Genomic DNA, 6,539 nt, shown 5'->3' with positions numbered 1-6,539 from the left:
GATCCATTACAACAGCTGTAAGTTATATGTGATGGTGCAATTAAAAATGCCAACACTAGCATACTCTTCAGTTTCAGTTATTTGTTAGTTGAGCTTAATCATGGAGTGGCTATTAAGCAGTAATTAAAGATGTTCATGTTCAGAAATACACTGGCCTCTGAATTTCACTGATGCAGGGATGCCCAGGCTCCTTTCCAGCCTCTAAACCAGCCAGGAAGTGTGCTGTCTCGGTGGGCTTCTCCACCAAAACATCAGGGAAATCAATGAAATGTTTATGTGTTTTTATTTATTTAATTTTTGTCTAACTTCAATTGATAAGTTCTGTGATTTCTTCTTTTGATACCAAAAAAAACTGTCACAAACTCTCGGTGCGACGAGGATCAAAGCATGATGTGTGAAGCTGCTGCCAGCTCCAGACAGGCCTGCCAGAACATCTTACACGAGCAAATCTGGATCCTCAGCATTAGCTATCTCACTTTGTGGAGCCATTGATGTTGATGCCAAACAGTGATGATTAACATTTGTCTCATTTGTTAACGTCCAGAATGAGATTGATATCAGGAGTGACAATTCTCATAATCACAGCTGTGCTTTTGTAGTGTGTTCTTCTTCTTCTTCTTTCTCTTCAAAATAAATTAAATAATAAAACCAACACAATGATTTTTCTTTTTTTCCATAAATATCAGGTTGGCCACATTGCCTGTTTTTTATTGCACCAGTCTGTCACGTATTTTCAGTGTTAGGTGTAACGCATTACAAAGTACATAAGTTACGTCATCAGATTAGAAAAAGCAACGATTACTTTAAAATTTACAGCAAAATATCTGAGTTAGTAAGTTACTTTTTCAAATAAGTAACGCAAGTTACTTTGTTTTCCCATGTATTGACTGACAGCCCTTCTGTCCCCATGTTGAGAGGAATCGTGAGTAAGTGCAGAGGCGTTATGTGTGAACTTGATGTTATTGCAGTTTTAGACTAAATGCGAGCAGGATTTACTCATCTCACTTGCACAAAAACATTCAGTATTCCTCAAAACTATTAAAACAGCGAAAATACAAACTCAGAATATTATACAAACCTGCAATAATGAAATCTTAACACAAATATACTTTATGTATTTAATCTCATTTTAGATATCTTTGCTGCTGACCTTTTATAATCCAATCAAACTATGCTAATAAGCAAAAATTACAGTATTAAATATCACATTTGAGTTTAATTTTTTTGTTTTTATTACTGAAGTAAGAGTGTTGAACTTTCTTCTCCTTCATCCTATACTTCTGCATTTAAAGGGGTCATATAATGCCATTTTTGTACAAGTTATTATGATTCTTTAGGGTCTAAATGAAAAGTTTGTAATATACTTTAATTAAAAATTGTCATTCGTATTGTAAGAAAACACTCATTTTACCTGGTCAAAAACAGCTCTGTTTTCAGCACGCCGTTTGTGTGCATGTGTCTTTAAATGATAATGAGCTTTGCTCACCCCGCCCCTCTGTTCTGTGCGTACACCGTTTCTAACACAATAACCATAACACGTTGTTCATTATAAACTTGGGATTATAAATTATATTGAGAACGTTGTACATAGAAAACATGCCGTAATGTACCCTGAGTGTAAACAGCCGCATTCATCGTGAAGCGTGCTAGCGATTTGCAAAGATTAATATAAAGGTTAATAAAACGTTACACTCACTTCTTCTTCTGGAGGTGCAGCAGGAACACGAATAGTTGGTACCGATCCTTTTTTCAGGAGCAGCTTCTTAGCAAACCAGCTTTATACTGACCCTCGTTTATAAAGCAGTCTGGTGTGTGAAATGATTCGCGCAAACATTAAAGCATTGACGTTGATCGTGGGGAATATTCCCTTCGAAAACAAAACTCAGCCACTGCGTCTTCAGCGGTTCGGATTTAGGAACATCAAAATGACTGCTGTGTTCGTTATTACACCCAAGAACAGAACACCACAATCGCTTAGACGCCATTCTGCTCCAGCGTATCAACAATGTCCGCGCGGACTATGATGACAGCTCGCTCAGGGCGGGACTGTGTTGAAACGCTGCTGTCAATTAACAATCATGGGACGGGCGTCCGACCGATTTGAGACAGGGGGAAACATATAAGGAGATTAAAAAAAGACCACTGGATGGATTTTTATCATTTTATGATGATTGTGTACAGGCACTGCCAACACACATTTCAGTACAATCAACTTGTAAAAGTGCATGTACCATTATATGACCCCTTTAAGAACGACAGAACAGCTGAAAGGTTTGTTTGAGCGGCGCCCTCTACTGTACAGACGTGTATTTGCATTTCCTTCAGCCTGAGGCTTATTCATATCACTGGTGTGAAAGTGCCTTTACATTTGTCAAACTTTTTTGTTATTAAAAAACAAACAAGCAAGCACAGTTCAGGTGAGAAAAAGTAACACAAAAGTAATGTAACGCATTACTTTCCATACAAAATAACTAAGTAACGCAATTAGTTATTTGTTAGGGAGTAAAATGCAGTACTTTTAAAAGTATCTTTCCCCAACACTGCATATTTTAAATATTATACATTTAAATTACAATATTTGTTTGTATATTACCATTTTACATTTTTTGCATTAGATGTTGCATTTCATAAATATTTTATTGTTAACATTTAATTCAGTAGCTTCTGTACTGAAGATTAAGATTTATACAAAAATGGGATTTAAAAAATAAAAATACCAGAGAAATTCACTGGAGTAAAAATGTGATAACTAGTCTTAGTCTCATAACAGTAATAAATAAATACAATTTGATTATTTTTTTTATCTTTATTATATCAAAATTTGCATTTGTAATTTAATTTAATGCATTTTAATAACATGAAAAATATTATCTAAATATTATTTTAATCATATAAAGCAGACAGAGGAAAGCTGAGAACAATTCACTGTAAAAAAAAATCTTTACATTAACTTAAAATAATTTAAGCAATTTCAACTTTTTAAAATAAAGTCAGTTTAATATAATTTAAGTTGAATTGACTTGCAACTATTTGAGTTTTTAAAATCGAAAGTTTTTAAGCTGAAATAGGTTTGTAAATCTACGTGTTTACAACACTAAGCATATTATTGTTCTTTCCTCCAACTTGATTAATGTTTACAGTCAAATGCATTTATCAGATATTTTTCTTTCTTGTCTTTTAGCAGTGAATTTTTCTTTAACACAAGATTAGACGCATCCCGCAGTCTTCATACTCGCATCTGTTTTGATTTGCTAAGGAAGTGTGAGCTGGTAATCCAAAGTGCTTTTGCATTAAAAAAAGAAGAGGAGAATCATGTCTCATAAAATATCTAAAACCTTTTAACTTATTCCAGACGGCATCTTCAAATAATTGACTAACTGCAAGATGGCAAACAAACAACAAAGCGGCGATTAAGACTAATAAACTCACTGCAAGTCGGACATGTAATCTGATTAATGTTGTGCTGATTTGCGTTTAAGCAAATTTGCGGTGTAGTCCTGGTCAACATTACCTTATTGCAATGATATAATAAATTGAATAGGACAAATCAGTGCTTTTATTTAATACCTTAACTGCCAGTCCAAATTATGGCAGAGTTGCTTAATATTTGCTGCAAAGATTTTTGATTGATACATTTGCATTTTGTCTGGGTCTGTAAACGTCTACAGATGCCAAAAACACCCTCAAGGTGATGAGCGAGGAGAGAGAGAGAGAGAGAGAGAGAGAGAGAGAGAGAGAGAGAGAGAGAGAGAGAGAGAGAGAGAGAGACAGAGAGAGACAGAGAGAGAGAGAGAGAGACAGAGAGAGAGAGAGAGAGAGAGAGAGAGAGAGAGAGAGAGAGATTCAGTTGGTTGGTATGTGGTTGCTAACCACAGCTGTTGACTTTGAGATCATAAAAATCCTTTGAAAAGTTTAAAAATGTATTTCTGTGATTTGTAGCCAAGATGCACTGTGTTCATCAGTATCGGTACACAGCCACTGGCGTAAATTTTATTCAAGTAATAATTTGTAGCAATAAAGAAGATGATGTTCGAGAGATTCTTGTCCTAAATGTGCCTTAAAACTGCTTTTACCCCTATAAAGAAATGTTACTTTTTGATTGATATGTTTAAAGTTATGTACACAGATGAAGACACACTCATAGCTGTGGAAAATAGGTATTTCTAATGGCATCTGTAAGCAAAAATTGTTTGCAGCAATCCATGCAAAATAAGTGAAATGTTCTGCCTTTAAAAAAAAAAAAAGAAAGTAAACTGTTTAAGTGCCTTTCAGGGGATTTTGTTGCGTTTGCAAATAATATGACTTCGGAGAAATGGAAATAGTTTGAAAAGGACACCTAATAGTGGTTTTCTCTTGCCCTGGGCTGACCTTTAACCTTTAAGAAAATTCTTGTCTTCCTTTACAGACACTTTTAAAAGCACAAAAAAAAAAAAAAAAAATGAAAGGTCTTATTTGTTGAAATTTTATATACATTTAAATAGGCATGAAAGTGTCTCATGTCCATGTACAAATTTAGTCCAAATTCTTCTTATTAAAAATTGTAATACATTTTTTTTATTATAAATATCTTTACTGTTAATAGAAATCTGAACATTGGATAAAGCAGGTTCAGAATTCTATTGTTGATATTTTTACAGAGGTGATTTTAGATAGGTTATTTGTTTTTATCACCCCATAAATAAATAAAAATAGCCAGAAAAAAACCAAAACATTTTCGTCATATATTTAGGAATGAAATGTTGTAAAAGTCAGTAGAATGTTATACACACCCTTTTGTAAAAAAAAAAAAAAGAAGAAAAAAGAAATCCATTTTGTATATTTTCACTAGTCTAAAAGAAAAAATCTTTAAAAAAATGTACCATTGCCTGAAAAAAATATCTGGATTTGCCTGTAGTGTCTTGCCTTCATTTGATTAAAACAAACAAATCTTTCTCCAAATTTGGCAGTTTATGCCAATTTTTTTTGCATCGTAAAATAAAACCTGTAGCAGTAGCTTGCCATGACTTTTGTCATATAAATACCTTAATCAAGTTTAGTGTTTTGTTCTTCCCTCATATTTAATCAAATATTTTCATCATATTTTGATGGTTTAATCAAACCTGTATGGCCATTAAAAACAAATATCCCCTCCATGTCAGATTTTTGGTGTGTTCTAGTCAACACACACGACTAAGTACTAATTCTACCAAGTTTTTAATGATTAAACCAAAATGCAGGAGAATTCACAGAAATACAAAAGAGCATGAACACACTCAAAGTAAAGACGACACCGAACAACGAACAGAAGGAACTAAGGGCTTAAATAAACGGTAGATAATCAACAGAACACGAAACAGGTGCGTAACTCAAATCAGTAACCAAGGTAACTTACAATGACAGGGAACACAGGCAAACAGGAACAGAAGACTTAGAGACATAGACAGACTTTATTGTCATTCAACTGCAGATTTTACAATATACAGTTGAGCGAAATTTCGTTGCAAGGCTCCGAGCATAAAAAAAGACAATATAAATATAAGTATGAACAATATAAAAAAAATATATGCAATATAAAATTAACAATTATGAAACATTATGACTAGTACAAATATCTATAGCAGCAGGACAAAACCAAACTGAGGATACGTTTACACGACAACAATGTTCCAAACACGAAAACGTTTTTCCTTTGTGTTTTTCGTGTACAGACAACAACTTATCAAAACAGTCACCGTTCACACGGATCTGCGAAAACGACTAAAAATGCTATATTGCTGCCAGGCCAGTAGGTGGCGATGTCACTTTGTAAAAAAACACTACGCGTCTTTAGACTGAACACGTTATACGCATGCGCATGACGTCATCATTTTCACAAATTCGGTACGGTACGAAAAAAAAAGTTTGAACAAAGTTTGCGTTTTCATGCCCCCAATCGCTGCCGCCATGTAAATGAACAGCCAAACTGCGTAAAAAGTTTTCCATATTTAGTTGAAAATGGTGTTGTGTAAACGGACCCTAAAACTGAACATAAACCAATCACTTTTGGCCACTACTGTTTATACAAATTGTATATATTCAGCTAAATGAAAACTTTACATCTATATAACACTATTTTTGTATTATTCATTGCTTAGGACACCATGTTAGACAGCCACTAAAAAAAGGTGCATAAAACTACCAAGCATTTCATCTAAAGCATTTGCATTGTTCCCAGTGAATGATTTTTACAATTATTTTTGGTAGATATCCTGAATTATTAATCAAGTTCTCACTAGCCTGTATCATTCATTATAATACGTTCCCCAAACATTCATTGCATTCTTTCTCCCGAAGAACTGCATTGTTAGTAGACACACCTTCTAAAGCAGTAGTAGGCTATAAAGCATTTAATCTAAGCAAGTAAACTCATGTTGCTTCAGATTCAGCTTCTTGTCAAAAACATTTCTATAGTCTGATGTGAAGAGAGTGTGTCCTGCAATGAATCTACCCATCATTCCATCTCACACAGAATGCTGTATTCTGTACATGACAAGCATAAATCAGCTTTCAATGCAACATAA

At 34.0% G+C, this 6,539-nt stretch overlaps 1 protein-coding gene across 1 annotated transcript in view; it reads left to right on the top strand.

Annotated features, from left to right (window-relative positions):
* acot19 (acyl-CoA thioesterase 19) overlaps positions 1–573 on the top strand; it is an 8,060-nt gene extending 7,487 nt beyond the window's left edge. The window contains exon 10 of the mRNA XM_082159170.1: positions 1–573. This exon is cut by the window's left edge and continues 413 nt beyond it. The gene's annotated coding sequence lies outside the window, so the exon portion shown is untranslated.
* The last annotated feature ends 5,966 nt before the right edge of the window (positions 574–6,539 follow it).

Source organism: Leuciscus leuciscus, assembly GCF_965113295.1.
Source record: "Leuciscus leuciscus genome assembly, chromosome: 25".
In the NCBI taxonomy this organism is placed as follows: domain Eukaryota; kingdom Metazoa; phylum Chordata; class Actinopteri; order Cypriniformes; family Leuciscidae; genus Leuciscus; species Leuciscus leuciscus.
The sequence above is the reverse complement of the archived record's forward strand: the minus strand, read 5'-3'. Positions and strand labels throughout refer to the sequence as shown.